Source organism: Ochotona curzoniae, unplaced genomic scaffold (assembly GCF_017591425.1).
Source record: "Ochotona curzoniae isolate NIBS_2020 unplaced genomic scaffold, NIBS_Ocur_1.0 contig_3332, whole genome shotgun sequence".
NCBI lineage: Eukaryota > Metazoa > Chordata > Mammalia > Lagomorpha > Ochotonidae > Ochotona > Ochotona curzoniae.
The window spans coordinates 7,655,124-7,671,404 of record NW_024465816.1 but is presented as its reverse complement, the minus strand read 5'-3'; the positions used below and the strand labels follow the sequence as shown (position 1 = coordinate 7,671,404).

The following is a 16,281-nucleotide window of genomic DNA, read 5'->3' as shown; positions in this document are numbered from 1 at the left end:
CAGGGTCCCAAAGCTTTGGGCCGTCCTCAACTGCTTCCCCAGGCCACAAGTGGGGAGCTGGATGGGAAGAGGGGCCGCCGGGATTAGAACCGGCGCTCATATGGGATCCTGGGCGTGCAAGGCGAGGACCTTAACCACTGCGCCACCGCGCCGGGCCCAAACAAAAGTATTTATAGTAGAAAGTAGAAATGAAGCAAATCTCCATCAACAGACACACTGGAAACAAAATGTACTATATCCACGTCATTGAACATTGGCCATTAAAGTACCAATATATGCTGCAGCACGGAAAAACCTTGAAACCATGATTCTATCACAAAAGGTCTCTATTGTATGACTACATTAACACAAAATATCCCAAATAGACAAATACATACAGATAGAAAATCGAATAGCAGTCGCTGGAGGTTGGGGGCTGAGACAGGACTCCTGCCAACAGGTGCAAGGGTTTCTTTATCAGGAAATGGAAATGTGCCGGGAGCACAGAGGTGTAAACTCCAGTCCACAGATGGGTTCCTGAAAACACTCCCAGAAACGCACATTATGAAAAGCTATGCAGACATCTAAGAAATTTTGCATCCACGTGTTTTAATTCCGTTTTCCATGCCCAGAATTACTGAAAAACGTTTACTCCAACTGCGAACATGAGTGATCGTCATGATATTTAAGTTATGCCCAAGGTTTTCTTTTACCAGTTCCCAATGAATTTTGCCATTAATTCAACCATGCTAGATGCACTCTCTATTGCAGTAAACATCTTGTGACTCTTCCCTTTAGGTGAGAAAGCCATCACGAGGTTCTTGGATAGGCACAGATGAAATCACTGACTACATCTGCAGGTGAGGTCCGAATTTCACATACTCCTAAGCAGATGTATGACTCCACCATGGAACAAGCTGTGAGTATGAAAAGAGCAAATCCTTGTCTTTCAACAAGTGCAGCTGGCCAAACCAGTCTTTAGGCAAATACCACAAGCACCTATAGTGCTCACCACACACAGCTACTAGCAGATCATATCAATGGACAAGTTCTAAAACTTAGATAAAGAACGTACAACATCACTGTCTTTTAAAACTTCAGCTGGATTGAGAATCAGCAATGCATTTCTGTGGTCCAAGAATTCCTTTAATTTTTTTAAAGATTTATTTACTTTTTTATTATTATTATTATTGGAAAAGCAGATATACAGAGAGGAGGAGAGACAAAGAAGAAGACCTTCCATCTGATGATTCACTCCCCAAGTGACTGCAATGGCCAGAGCTGAGCCAATCCGAAGCCAGCAGCCAGGAACTTCTTTCCGGGTCTCCCATGCGAGTGCAGGGTTCCAAGGCTTTGGGGCATCCTTAGCTGCTTTCCCAGGCCACAAGCAGGGAGCTAGAAGGGAAGTGGAGCTGTCAGGATTAGAACTGGCACCCATATGGGATCCCGGTGCATTCAAGGCAAGGACCTTAACCGTTACGCTATCGCGCTGGGCCCAATTCCTTTATTTTTTAATTTAATTTTTTTTTTTATTGTTGAAAAGTCAGATATACAGAGGGGAAGAGAGACAGAGAGGAAGATCTTCCATCAGATGATTCACTCCTCAATCAGCCACAATGGCCAGAGCGGAGCTAATCCAAAACCAGGAGCCAGGAGCCTCTTCCACGTCTCCTACGTGGGTACAGGGTCCCAATGCTTTGGGACATCCTAGACTGCTTTCCCAGGTCACAAGCCAGGAGCTGGATGGGAAACGGGGCTGCTGGGATTAGAACCGGCGCCCATATGGGATCCCGGCATGTACAAGGCAAGGACTTTAGCCACTAGGCTACCATGCCAGCCCGAATTCCTTCGTATGAACCCGTGCGTGTGTAGGCACGCATGTGTAGGGACCCACAGGGCCATTCTACTCACCTACCACCATTGACTTCACCCATCTGCCCGTGCTCCTAGACATTTCCAACCCTGCTAACCTCATCCTGCCCAGAGCCTGGGAAGTGGTCTCTGTAGTGACAGGCCATCAAGGGAAGAGGTTTACCTGCACAAACCTTTTCTTTGCTTGAAGTAACAACCTTTGGGACACCTGTTCATTGCACATTGAAGCAATTTGGTTTCAATTGACTCAGTTTCATCACTGTTGCATAAGCCATTCTGCACACAGTGTCACTGGACGAGGTCTCTGTTCCTCGGACCCTCAGTGTCTGTGTGTGAAACCACCAAAGTTCACATAACTGGGGGTAGCAGAGATCAACGAGACACCCCAGGACTCGGCACGGACGGCAAGACAGACTGGGAACATGGGCAGCTACAAGAATCTCTTTCGCAAACCCTTCTCACACCCCTAACTCCCGTTTGCATTTCTATCATTCTCAGAATTGCCTCCCTCCAGAAGTCTGGCAACGTGATAAGGCCCTGATGTCATATCTTACAGTGCCCTGCCCTGGGACCTTCCACCTCCACCCTGCTTGTCAAGTGTCACTCCACCACCTAGAATGGTGCCTAACACACAGCAGAACTCAACAAATACCTGGTGAGGGCGTGCACAGCTACGTCACACAGATTGTCCGGAGGGCAGGCACCTTCAATGAGCCTCCAACGCCCTGACTTCAGGTTCCTCTTCTGGTTTCTGAACTGCTGCTCTCAGCAGAATCTTCTCGTTCCATTCTACCTGCTTGCCACTTCTCCGGCCCCATTCACTCCCTCCTCTCCCCTGCCCATTCCCAAGGGTCCAGACTCAGCGGGTCTCTCCAACTTCTGGCCATGCCCAAGGGCCCACTGTGTCATCCACTCTCCACAGCTCAGGGTAAAGGACCCTAACAAGGGGCAGGTGCATTCCTCCTGGAGCCAACTTTGCCTTAAACTTTCAACCAAGCTGAAACTGCTTCTCACAGTGCCTCATTTCTTGGTTAATGTCATTCACAGACTTGAGAACACAAATATTCCTCAGCTTATGATGGGCTCCATCCAATAAGCCCATCATAAGCTGTAAATATCAATCAAGAACAAGTTTCAAACACCTACTTTATCTTCTGCACACAGCTCAGCCACACAGCACAGCAGAGCATCGGTGGCGTGCCCTGGGACCACTGAGCAGCGCAGCATCCGAGGGCGACTAGGACCGCACAGCACTAGTTGGGAATCAATTAAATGCAGCCTTCCAGTGTGCTGTCTCCAGAGTGCAGGCTGATCTAGCACTGCCATATGGTCAGAAAATCCTGAATTAAACCATCGTTTAATACACCACCCATATGCCCTCTTCACCTTTCTCTTCCTTAGTCTCAGCCCTAGAACCTTAGGGTCATTCTCCCCTGTCCATTTCCTCTTCCCCTTCCCTAATTTCAGACTAAACTAGTTCTATGAGGAGGGGTGCAAACATCGGCCCTGACGGCCTCAGCCCTTTTGTATCTGCTTCCCCTTTCTCACGGCTCATGAAATTTACACCATACCGGTCGTCCACCAATGAGCTGTAACCTCATGGAGTCTCACCTGAGAACTCCACCTACTAATCACCTGTGACTCAGATCATCTCGGTCACCAGTCCCTTGGGGCCCGTCCACAGCCCCTCTCAACCAACTCCTCACACCCCCCACACCTTCCAGGATCACCTGGGTTGTAGACAAGGAGCCTCCGCACGTGCCCTGTCCCTTTTTCCTGGCTCTCCCCCTGTCCTCTTCCATCTTGCCCCTGGTAGCCCCACACCCTGACACCATGGCGGGAGACATTTCCCTTCTTGTTCTCTCACCCTCATCCCCAACTCCCGTTCTTACCCTGCTGGAATAAAGGAATTGCTAGGACCCTTGCTGCATCTGGCAATTTGGCTTGTGGTAAACTTATCATGAAAAGAGGACTTGACCGTGGGAAATTAGCCGTGTGTAAGAACTTTAAGTAGCCCTAAAAACTAATAATTTCTCCCCCAAGATCTGTTCTCATTTGTCCATTTTTCTCCTCTCCAGCTGATGCAGAGTGTCAGAAAAGGTACCCTCAATCTATACCCAGCCCAAGGGCATCATCCTTCGCTGGATGAAATGTCAGTCTCCCTAGCTTCTCCCTGTGTATGGATCCTTATTCCACCCAGTCTCTACCAAGAACACACAGCATTTGGTGTTTTGAGGACAACAGGAAGAATGAAGAATCATTTCGGCTCATGTTACTCCTTTCCAAATGCTGTAAGTGGGAGAACAGGCATTTGATCTAGTAGTTAATATGCACACATCCTGTATTCACCCTGGGGGAGGCAGCAGGTAACTGTGTTCCCACCACTCACATGGGAAGTTTGGATTGGGCTTCTGGCTTTGGCCTGGCCCAGCCCTAGCTACCAAGATCACTGGGGAGTGAGCCAGTGAACAGCTCTGTCTGCTTCTGTCCCTCTGCTTCTTCAACTAACCTATTAGATCAATGCATACAGGGAAAAGGAGGAAGAGGAGCTGACACAGGGGCTGAAAGGACCGGGGAGAACACACATGGCAACTGACACAGAGTCAAGTGACACAGATGTTGAGCTCTGCAGAGAATCAAGCAATAAGAGCCACTGACTTGGAAATCATGCGCTCATTGTTCAACTTACAATAAGCTTTCATCACTCTTACGAGGGATACACTGAATGTAAGGGATCTAGAACTAAATAATGGGTGAGGAAGAGGAGGCAGCTGTTTTTCACTTTCAGACTTCTAGAAAGAAAAGGTAAGGTTAGAGAAGATGAAGACTGCACGAAACAAACCAGCAGCAAACTACAGCCGGCCCGGGCAGATGCTCAGACAAGTGCCACCTGACAGTCAGGAGCTGTACCTGCCTCTTCCAACGCCAGCAAGGACTCAGGCGGAACTGCAAGGATTTGGCAAGGAAAAAAAAAAAAAAACAGGACTAGCTGATAGACAGAGAAGAGGGAGAGAAGGTGGGGAGGTCGGGGAGAGAGAAAGAGAGAAATAAATCTTCCATTTACTGGTTGACTCCCCAGATACCTGCCTAAGGCTGAGGCAGGACCAAGCGGAGGCCAGGAGCCTAGAACTCCATCTGGGTAACTCACACGGTGGCAGGGAACCCAACACTTGAGCCATAACCTAGAAAGGGCATAAAGCAAGCTGCAATTGGAAAGAGAACTGGGCTATGGGCCTAGGCACTCAGATAGGAGGGGCAGGCTGCCCAAATAGCATCTTAACAGCTGTGATATTTCCCCCAGCTCCTTTCTTTGGAGAGCAAAGGAATTCATGAGTTCTGAAAGCTGAAAGTGCACAGTGGTGATAACACAGAGTCTAAAAGGAAGAGATAAACTGCTTTTAAAAAACGTAGTTGCCTGCCAAATTGTCACAACTTGCAACCCGCTGTTTGCTTTGACAGCCTCCTCACGGAAAAGAACTCACAGAAGTCTCTTTGTTGGTTCTGCTCAGTTTGCACAAGCCTCCACCTAAACATATGGCCCACACGAAGGCCTCTTTTAATGCCACCGCATACGAAGTGTGGCTTTACCACTACGAAATGACTGCTTGGTGGACTGGCCAATGGTCACTTCCTGAGGATACACAGAAGCCAAGTGCATTTCCATTTCCAGTTCTCCCCCTTTTTTGGTCTTCCTGGCCTTCCTTTTTTCCTTTTCTCTCTCCATTTGATGGATTGCTTCAACAGCTCCATTGCCCATTTCAACCAAGTTTCCCTGTGGCGCATCTCCCTCTAAACCCTGTATTTTCCATCCAGAAATGAATGTGCTTGCAACATGGCTGCGTGTTAGCATCCTGGAGTGGGAGGCTGTGCAATCCTAGAAGGTAATGAGCTTCTCCTTGGCTGCCAGGCCCAGCGCGGTGGTGAGATGTAGATCCTGAAGACAAGCTGCAGTGGTTTCAGCTGGATCAAGCGCACAGGACATGGCTGCCATTCGTGTTTTTTTCATTCCGTTCTGGGATCCAGGACACAGTGTTGTCCGCCAGGCCAGCCCTCTCCCATACCACCACCAACCCCTGCTTTCTTTTCTTTAAAAATGATGTTTAGCCCTCAGCAAGCAAGTGCCATGGGGCTTTACTGACACTTCTGGCCCTAGTCCTACTATGAACTCCCAGGCTGGCATAGCATCCACTTTTCCCCTAGCTATTCCAGATCTCTGATTTTCCACTCTCCCTTAGTCATTATCTCTGCACTGTGTGAGCACATGAAGGACAACACTCCGGGGCCTCATGTAGCCAGGACATGAGGCGTGTGGGGGCTATCAGGGTTCATTCTGCGTCAACACGGCCAGGCCATGGCACCCAACTGCTCCGTCAAGCACCTGCCCCCAAGTCTCCCGGAGGGCAGTTGTTATGCACGATCAACAGTTACAAGTCGACTCTCTGTAAAGCAGGTGGCCCTTGGAGACATGGGCGGGCCTCATGCAGTCAGTGGACGGGCTGCAGAATGGAAACCGAGGTTCTTGGAAGAGAAAGGAATTTGGCCTCCAGAGGCCTGAGTGTTCCAGAATCCAAGATCAAGTTCTGCAGGAAATTCCAGCTTGCTGGCTTGCTCTGCTGCCTCTGAATTCACCAGACTCAGCAATCACGTGAGCCAGTTCTTAAAAATCCTCTGTCACACACACACACACACACACACACACACACACACACACACACACACGGTATCACTTCCATGTCTCTGGAGAATTCTAATACAGGGGCCATGAAGGAAAGTGAGTTATTTGTCGTTCCTCTAAGATAAATCCAGGGACTTAGAAAGCCTCAATAAAATGCACCACAGGATTTTTTTTTTTTTTTAAAAAAAACAACACATGGCTATTTGGTTAAAACTCAGGATTTGCTTAAGGTTTCTGAAATGGGACCACAATAGAAGACTTATCCATAAGTATGATGTCAAAAAGTTAAAAGAAGGCTACAAATGGGTTGAAATTAAGAAGCAATTATTTTCAGAAGTAATGTAAAAACCATAGCTTGCTTGGGCCCTTTTAAATCTTGATCTCTTGAAAGTTCTTTGCAAAGGCTTATTTCTTACTGAATGGTTCTTCAGATAGCTTTAGAATAAATTATAGCCTTGGATCAGGAAAATCCAAATTATAGGTTTCTAAAAAATCATGCACATGGCAGTACTTTGCTAATAAATAAAATCCTTTGTGAAAAAAGAATCCCTCATAAAGCAAGCAATAAACTACACAGAGCCTTTCACCTGCGCCGGGCACTACTGCAGACAAAGGCATTGATTGTATGGTCTTTTGTAACACAAACCAGCATCTACTTAGTGCCACAAACACTTGTCACAGTGGGGCGCATTGGTCTTCATTATTAGGAAAGACTTCTATTCAACTCCATGAAGAAGGGAATTGCCCCTAGCTGACAATCAATACAATTAGCAGAGCAGGTCCCCTGGAGAAGCAAAAACATAATGATAACACCCATGCATTTCTGCAAAGGGTCGGGTTCCCAACACCCGGCGTCCAAAGCATTCATTTGTCCCAAGGAACCACCAAGCTAGCTGCTCAGATTCCATAACAAAAAAGCCCTGGTCCCTTCCTGCAGTCTTTAACATTTGACTTGAAACTCAGCACAATTCTTACATAATCGATTTCCCTTTAACTCTGATTGTCACTGAAGAGCCATTTTCTTTCAAAACAACAAACTGGACCCATCCTACCTTTGCAAGTCCCCAAAATGCTACCATTGCAATAGGTATGGTTTATTTTAGGTCCGGCCACTTGGCAAGAGAGCTCAGACCATGAAAGTATCAGAGCTTTGAACTTTGTCCTGCACAGAACACAAAAACCCACCAGCGGGATTTGTTAACTGCTGCCCGGTATTAAGTTAATGAATAACAGCAATCACATATCCGAGAGAAAAAAAATCAACAAGTTAAATATACACTCTAAGGAAACCACAAGTGGCAACAACAACAAAATGTGACCACCTGCATGATCCAGCTTTCTCTCCCCTCATCTTCTGAGCTTGACAGATGATAGAATCCAAAATTTTTCCCACAGAATTTTCTGGGTGAAATCTCAATATCCAAAGGACTCTCACATTGATTTAAAAAAAAAAAAAAAAGTCGTTCTCAATAAACCCAGAAGCCAGACATAGATTTATCCAAAATAAATCCTTCAAACACAGCCCTTAACACAGGCCGTGCATAAAGAAAACACGTACAGCGTTCTAGGTAGTTCTCACTTGATACCGTAATTCCAAGTGATTTGTCACAACAATCCTTGGAAAGAAGTCCACTTTTCTGGCTAACTTTGCAAAAGTGACCAGCTCTCAAAAGTGACCAGCTCCTCCTTTAGCGCAGGAATGACATTCAGGCAACATGGTGGGTAAGAAGTGACCAACATGCGAAAAAAACATGATGGCACTGTATTGGGGGAATCTTCTAGAACTTTAAAACAGCACCCCAAGGAGTAAACCTTTGGCATTGCTTGGGATACCCACATCTCAAGGCGTTGCGTCCCACGTCTGGCTGAGCTTCTGCCTCTGCTGGCTCCCAGGCCCTGGATGTCAGTGGTGCTGGCTTAAGTGTTTAGGTCCCTGCCACCAATCCTGGCTCTAGGCCAGCCCAACTCAAGATATTTCAGGCACTTGGGGAGTGAAACAGCAGCTATGGGATCTAGCCAGACATCCTCTTTTGCTCGAATAAATTAAATACTTTTTTAAGTCACACAAGAGTAAAATCAGGATTTGAATGAATGCCCACCCAGTGCAGGCAGGAACCGAGCTCGGCTCTCTTCCTTTCTCCATTTCAGAGGTGCCCCAGCATGGCCACTGCTGGCCTGCTGATAGGGTACCGGCGTCCAGAGAGCCTTGTTCTGGATTTCTGGAAACACCGCCGACCTAGTGAGACCTCCAACTTTGGGAAACTACATTTGCTTATAGACTATGTGTAAGTGTATGGTCATACATTTGGAGATGTGCTATTCAATGTTGGTTAGATAGATGTGATGACAATTTTTGGAGGGAAACAGGCAAAACCTGCATCTAGCCTAAAAGAAATGTATCTTTACTATATTCGACCTACATTTGAAAAATTATATTCAAATTACGTGATCTTATACTTGGAAAACAGCCCTTTATGAAAAGAACCTCCACATGCAACAAAAGAGAGAATCAGATGAAAATAATAGTCAAAATCCCCAAAAAGTTGTATTTACTTTAAGATCACTTAAATAAATTTTAAACATTGTCTTTCCCGGTCAGTTCCATGAATAAGGGATACAGGTAAACAGACGTCTCTTATTACAGAATCTTCACACGCTCTGATCTCAAGCACAGCCATAAAAGCCACAGCGTCCCTGTGTGCCACTAATCCACTGTGGGCACCCGTGCTCGCACATGGTGCAGCGCCATCACGGTCCCTACACTGCTGCTTTTGGTTTCGCTGGCTGGTTTAATGGACCAGCTTTGTTTAACTGGCCTGATTAACGAAGCAGAGCCATGTAATGCCGATAAAATCTGCACAGCCCAATATATTTAACCCTGGCAGAACCAGACTACTAGAAACAACAGTTTGAAAAATTAAGGGACATAGTTGAAAGGAGGCCAGATACACAGCCACTAGACCCCAGTGTGGCAGCCTTGCTTATCCCCGTCTGCTGGGAGCACTGGCAAAGGAGTCTCCCAATTTAAGACTCTCGGCCTTCTAGAAATGGAGTTTTCATCATCTCTATCCAGGCCTCCTCTCTAATGCAGGAATCCTTCCCGCAAGGGGGGAAATAAAGAACAAAAACAAAAACAAAACAAACCACTCTGAACAGAAATCTTCCACGAGTAAGTCTAGTCATTTCAACAAAGCCTTTTATTCCAACAGTTACTGCGCACCAAATGTTCTACGAAGTCCTTTTTACAAGAAGTCAGAAGACAGCAACTTGCGAACAACAGTACTCCTTGAACACTGGGCGCTCAGGCCAAGTGCTTATCATGGAGTCTCTGGATTCCCAGAAGAACCTTAGGAAGCGGGGACCGATCCCACATGACAGATGAGGAAGTGGGGGAGGGAATGAACAGTGAAGCGCTGAGCTGCAGTGTACAACGCCTGTCCCAGAGACCCATAACATTTTAAATACTTTCTCGCGAGCCCACGATTCCTACGGCCAAGGAAAATGGCCCTCAGAAATAGTCTAAATAATTAAATGACAATTTTAGCACTTCCAGAGACATTCGAAAGAATTAAAGGGACAAATGATTCATTTGCCAAAGAATCTAATAAGAAAAAAAAATGTCAGATAATCAGCTGCTAAATAGCACTCCTATATCTAATAGTTTCAAATTAACAAGACTTGGAAACAAGATTAGAAAATTGATAACACATATTAAAATATAAGAATATGATTCATCTCAGATTCAGTTAAAAAATGAATCTACCTGTTGGGGGTTGGTAGTGTTGTGATATAGCCAGTTAAAACCCCTGCCTGTTGCACTGACATTCTTTATGGGTGTTGGTTCCTGTCCCAGTGGCTTCATTTCTGATGCAGCTCCCTGTTAATGACCTGGGAAGCAGCAGAAAATGATCCAAGTACACAGGCCTCTGCAGCCATGTGGGAGACCCAAATGAAGCTCCTGGCTGTGGCTTGACCCAGAACCAAGGGATGGAAGTTTCTCTCTCCTCTCTCTCTTCCTTTCTCCCTCTCTGCAACTGCCTTGCAAATAAATAATTTTTTTAAAGAAACTTTACTTTCTTAAAAATGATGCCTGTTTGGAGCATGTCCATGTGCCACGTTCGAGTGTCAGAGTTCCATGTTTGGCTGCCTCCTGGAGGCAGTGTGGCAGCTGAAACTGGGTTCCCATCACCCTGTGGGACAGCCAGGCTCAGTTTTCCAGGGATTGTTCTAACAGGTATCTGGGGGAATGAATCCGCACAAGAGAGCTCTCTTGATCTCTCTGCCCCTAAAATATTTCAGTTAAAAAACAAAAAGAACTGGAACCATCCATGGCTCTTCATCATTTGATGAGCACCTGCTGGTACCAGACTAGACAATGTGCACGTTTCATTCTGGCTGACACACCAGCTTCATGTTATCTCTGAATCAAAGCCTGAGGCAAGACTCAGCCCCCTACTTGGAGAACTAGAGATGAATCCCAAGGCTTCAAAGATGTTTCAAAAAGTTCATGGGAAATGGAATTAAAGGATATTTTGGTGCAAAAAGGAATTTAAAATCAACTTTGTGAAGATCTTTTGTAGTGCCTATCAAGTTGCTTGTATCTCTACATAGGTCCATGCTTAAATGGACACAGTCCTGTGGGTATGTTCCTATAGACACATAATACACACATTTCGAATGCAAACCCATATACGAATGCAAAATATACGTTCAACAAAGGTATCTATTGATATTTATTGGAGGAAATCTTGAAGAAGTGATTTCAAAGCCTTTAAACTTAGGTAATGACATAAAAGGTTCAACTCTGCATTACTCAGAGTGCTGGCTCCTTAGGCATGTGCTGGATACACTTGAGAACACGCAAATGAAACAGAAACTGCAGCCACGGCCTTGCTCAAGTTCATAGTCAGTGGAGCAGACAAAAGAGCAAGCATGAAATATCAGACAGTGCAATAACCTAGCACACCAGGAATTGCACTAATGGCACTTTGACACGAAAGTTCAGCAGCAGGCTTCCAAGAGGACATGGAATCCTACAACACGGCCATGGGAGAAGAAAACATTAGAGCGGTTGCAGAGAAAGGCTGCTGTGATGAAATTTGAAAAAAAAAAAAAATCATTCGTCCTTTCAGGAGTTAAAAACAATTTTGATCAATTCTTCACAAAATCTTCCAAACAACAGAACAGGAAAGAATACCATGAAATGTATTTCTCCCATGAAGCCAGAAATAGGAACCAAAGGCACTCAGGAACAGAGACACCGAAATCCTAAACAAACCAGCATAAACCCAGTAACACGGATAATGGCTTTATACCACAAACAAGCAGGATTATTCCAGAAAAGCAAGGTTAGCTCGGCATCCAAAATCGCTTAATGGAATACAATATGACAATAAAATATACCCAACGATAATCTCAAAAGATACATACATTTTAAAAATTAAATTCCCCTTCAGAATAAAAGCACTCAAAACAAACGAAGAGTAGAAGTAGAGTTCCTAAAAATGAAAAACACATCTACACTTCGACTTCACGTGGTTGACCAGGATGAAGTGCTGGCTTCTAGCTTTAGTCTGGCCCAGCAGCACCTGGAAAGGGAAGGAAAGTTCTCTCTCTCTCTCTCTCTCTCTCTCTCCATCATTCTGCCTTTCAAATGAACATTTTTTTTAAAGAGAAGAGAAAATGTATTGTACATTTGTTTTCAATGAAGGGGCCAAGATCATTCCATGCTGAAAGAATCATCGTTTCAATAAAAGGTGCCAGGATCAACGTAGATCTACACACGTTTTGACCCAAGGAACTGGAAATGATCCAAGGGAACTGGCTCGTTCCCTCATCCCATATACAAATCTAACTAAAAGTGGACTATACAAAGAGCTGAAAGTATCAAACTCCTAGATAAAAAAACATGAGTTCAAGGCCTCAGCCTTAGGCAATGGTTTCTCAAACACAACAGCAAAAACAAGAGAAAAAAAATTGCTAAACCGAATTTCATCCAAACTAAGACTTGGTGCAAAGAATACCACTAGTAGTCCTATAAAATGGGAAAGACACTTGGAAATCAAAGTTCTGATAAAAATTTAATATCCAGAATGTATGAAGAACGCTTACGTTCAACGACAAAAGAGCAAACAATCTAATCAAGAACTGGGCACAGGACTTCAATCAGCGTTCTCCAAAGATACATCAATACTCAACAAGCGCGTGAAGAGATGGACACATCATCCTGTATTGGGGATGCAAGCCAGAACCAAGGGAGGGACCGGGTCACACACAGAGACAAGGCCGGAACTAACAGGCAGTGAAATGAAGCTGCTGACAGCTGGGAGGAAGAGAGAGTGCGGAATTGCCCAGAGGGTACACAGTTCAAATTAAGCAAGATGTAAATTTGTGGAAACTGGCAGCAAAACTATGTGACTATACATACTACTCACTGTAAATTTTGAGTTAAATGGCTTGTCTTATCACTGTAAATGCACACTGATGTGCTTTGAGAAACCAGCAGCCCTGCAGTGCTCACACGCTGCTGGCAGGAATATAAAAAGGTACAGGCACTCTGGACAAGAACCTGGCAGTTCCTCCAAAGGTTATATACAGAACTACCACATGGCCCCAGGGAGCCATTCATAGGTACATGTAGCCACAGGAAATGAAAATGTCCACACCAAAAGCAGTACAAGTATTCAGGGTAGCATTAGCCATCATAGCTAAAAAGTATAAAACACCCAAGTGTTCATCAACTGATAAGTGAATAAATACAATGCAACTTACACCTCATAAGTAGTGCAACTCATCAATAAGAATTAAATGCAACATTGATTCATGTCGGGCCCAATGCGGTGGCCTAGCAGCTAAAGTCCTCTTCTTCAATGCACTGGGATCCCATATGGGTACAGTCGGTATTAATCCTGGCGGTCCCGCTTCCCACCCAGCTCCCTGCTTGTGATCTGGGAAGGCAGCTGAGGACTGCCCAAAGCCTTGGGACCCTGCACCCGCGTGGGAGACCCAGAAGAGCTCCTGACTCCAAGCTTTGGATCGGCACAGCTCCAGCAATTGTGGTCACTTGGGGAGTGAATCATCGGACGGAAGATCTTCCTCTCTGTCTCTCCTCCTCTCTGTATATCTGACCTTGCAATAAAAACAAATAAATCTTTTTTTAAAAGTTGATTCATGCCACAACATGGCTCAACCTTGAAACACTGAGACAAGTGAAAAAAGGGATTTGATTGCTAATGAGTTTAGAATTGCTTTTGGGAGCCGATGAAAATGTCTTAAAATGGACTCTGTTGGATCCAGCAGGGTAGCTCAGTGGCTAAAGTCCTCGCCTTGCATGCACAAGGATCCCATATGGGCGCCGGTTGCAATCCTGGCTACCCCGCTTCCCATCCAGCTCCCTGTTTGTGGCCTGGGAAAGCAACAGAGGACAGCCTTGGATCCTGCACCTGTGTGGGAGATCCGAAAGAAGCTCCTGGCTTCAGCTCATCTCAGCTCTGGCCATTGCAGCCACTTGGGGAGTAAATCATCAGACAGAAGATCTTCCTCTCAGTCTCTCCTCCTCTCTGTATATCTGACTTTGTGATAAACACATCTTTTTAACATTCTTCAAGAGCACGCTCAGGAGTGGGAGGCGATGACCTTGGGGCTGAATTTGATAGTTTCTAATACCATCCATGTCCCTAAACCATCTGAAGTATTTTACTTTATTTTATATGAAATGTAGAGTTACAGACAAAAAGAGAGGGAGTAAGAAAGAGAGTTTTCCAGGTCATAGTTCATTTTCCAAATGTTGCAGTGGCTGGTGGGGATGGGTCAGGCCAAAGCCAGAAGGCCAAAGCTCTTTGGGGTCTAGCCCATACGTGGCAGGGGCCCAAGTACTTGGACCATCTTCTGCTGCCTTTGCAGGCGTTTTAGCAGGCGTTTTAGCAAGGGTGTGGATCAGAAGCGTAGTAGTCGGGTCTTGAACTGTCACTCCTATGGGATGCCAGCATTATACACGGTGCCAACTTGCTTCACCAGGACACCAGCCCTTTAGGTTGAAATATTAACTTACAAGGTAATGATATTCAAATGTGAGGTTTTGGGGAAGTGCCTATGTCATGCGGGAGAGCTTTTATATTGAGACTAATGTTCCGAACACACACAGACAGACAGAGAGAGAAAGAGAGAGAGAGAGAGAGAGAGAGAGAGAGAGAGAGAGAGCTCTTAGATGGGCCACCATCTAAGGGCCACGTGAAGGCACCATCTGTGAATCAGGAAGCCAGTGCCCACCTGACACTGACCCAGCCAGAACCTTGATCTTGGACTATCAATCCTCCAGAAGTGTGAGAAATAATTTTCTGCTGTTTAAACCACACAATCTATGATATTTTGCTATAGCAACTTAAAGCAACTGACAGAATTCACGCTTCCGTCTATCCAAAGACTCTTTATTATTATTATTATTGGTTTATTTTTATTGAAAGTCAGATAGAGAGAGGAGTAAAGACAGGAAGGTCTGTCCATTGATTCACTACTCCCCAAGTGGCCACAATGGCCCAGGCCACAAGCAGGGAGCTAGATGGGAAGTGGAGCAGCTGGGACATGAACTGGCACCCATACGGGATCCCGGCATGTTCAAGATGATAACTTTAGTCGCTAGGCTACCACACCGGACCCTAACCAGAGACTCTTACAAAGCTGGAGATACTTTCTAAGATTTAACAGACTTCACTTAAAAGTTGAAACAACCTGTATTCTCTTGGCAAAATGCAGAAAGCTTGGGAATGCGGGGCCACCTTCCTCTACAGGTGCCAGAGGTGGAAACTCTGCAGCAAGACTGTAAGGCTCCCTTATCCGAATGACCCCAAGAGCCACTGGCAATTGCAGGAGCCAGGCTATCAGGCAAGGGAGAGACAGATGAACAGGTCCCATCTCACAACCTGCAGGGGCTCTCAGAGCAACAGGAGCTAAAGAAAACCCCACAGAACAGGCAATTTCAGTAACCAGGAGCAGGACTCATGTTATTGTGTCGATAAGCAAGGCTCAGAGAAGTTCCCTGCGTCCAGCACCGTGGAGCAGCAGGGGAAGCCGAAGACGGTGACACCAGCACCCATTATGGGCACCGGTTCGCATCCCAGCTGCTCCACTTCCTTCCCAGTTCCCTGCTAATGACCTGGAAAAGCAGTGGAGGATGGCTCAAGTGTTTGGGACCTGGCACCCATGTGGAACACCCGGAGGAAGCTCCTGGGTCCTGGCTTGGTGTGACTAGCACAGGTTGTTGGAGTCATCTGGAAAGTGAACCAGCAGTCGTAAGATATCTCTCTCTCCCTCTTTCTCTCTCTGTAACTCTGACATTTAAATGAATAAGTAGATAAATATTTTTTTTAAAAAAATTTATCTGACTTACCTAAGACAAAATCACACCACTCACTCTATCAGAAACCTGTACTATGGAAGTACCTAACTACTTCTATTTATCTCCGAAGAACGTATTGCCGCCGTTGAAAATAAATGAAATCAGAAGAATAAAACAGTGTTTGGAGGATAAAAGAATCACAAAGAAGTTGAAAAGGTAGCACAATTTTCAACTTGATTTTACACTCGGGTAGAAGGATGAGGCTTGTTGATAAAATGGTCCATATTGGGGCAGGCACGGTGGCACAGCAGGTCAAGCTGCAGCTTGAGCGGCCTGCATCCCTTCTGAGTGCTGCCTTGAGTCCTGGCTACTCTGTGCTTCCAACCCACCTTCCAGCTGATGTGTCTGGAAAGGCGGCAGA

General features: G+C 45.6%; 1 protein-coding gene across 1 annotated transcript in view; it reads right to left on the bottom strand.

The window, feature by feature from the left end:
• The window catches only part of SPATA13 (spermatogenesis associated 13), a 128,373-nt gene extending 112,417 nt beyond the window's left edge, over positions 1-15,956 (bottom strand). The window contains exon 1 of the mRNA XM_040979876.1: positions 15,912-15,956. The gene's annotated coding sequence lies outside the window, so the exon portion shown is untranslated. The remainder of the gene's footprint in view (positions 1-15,911) is intronic.
• Between the last annotated feature and the right edge of the window lie 325 nt (positions 15,957-16,281).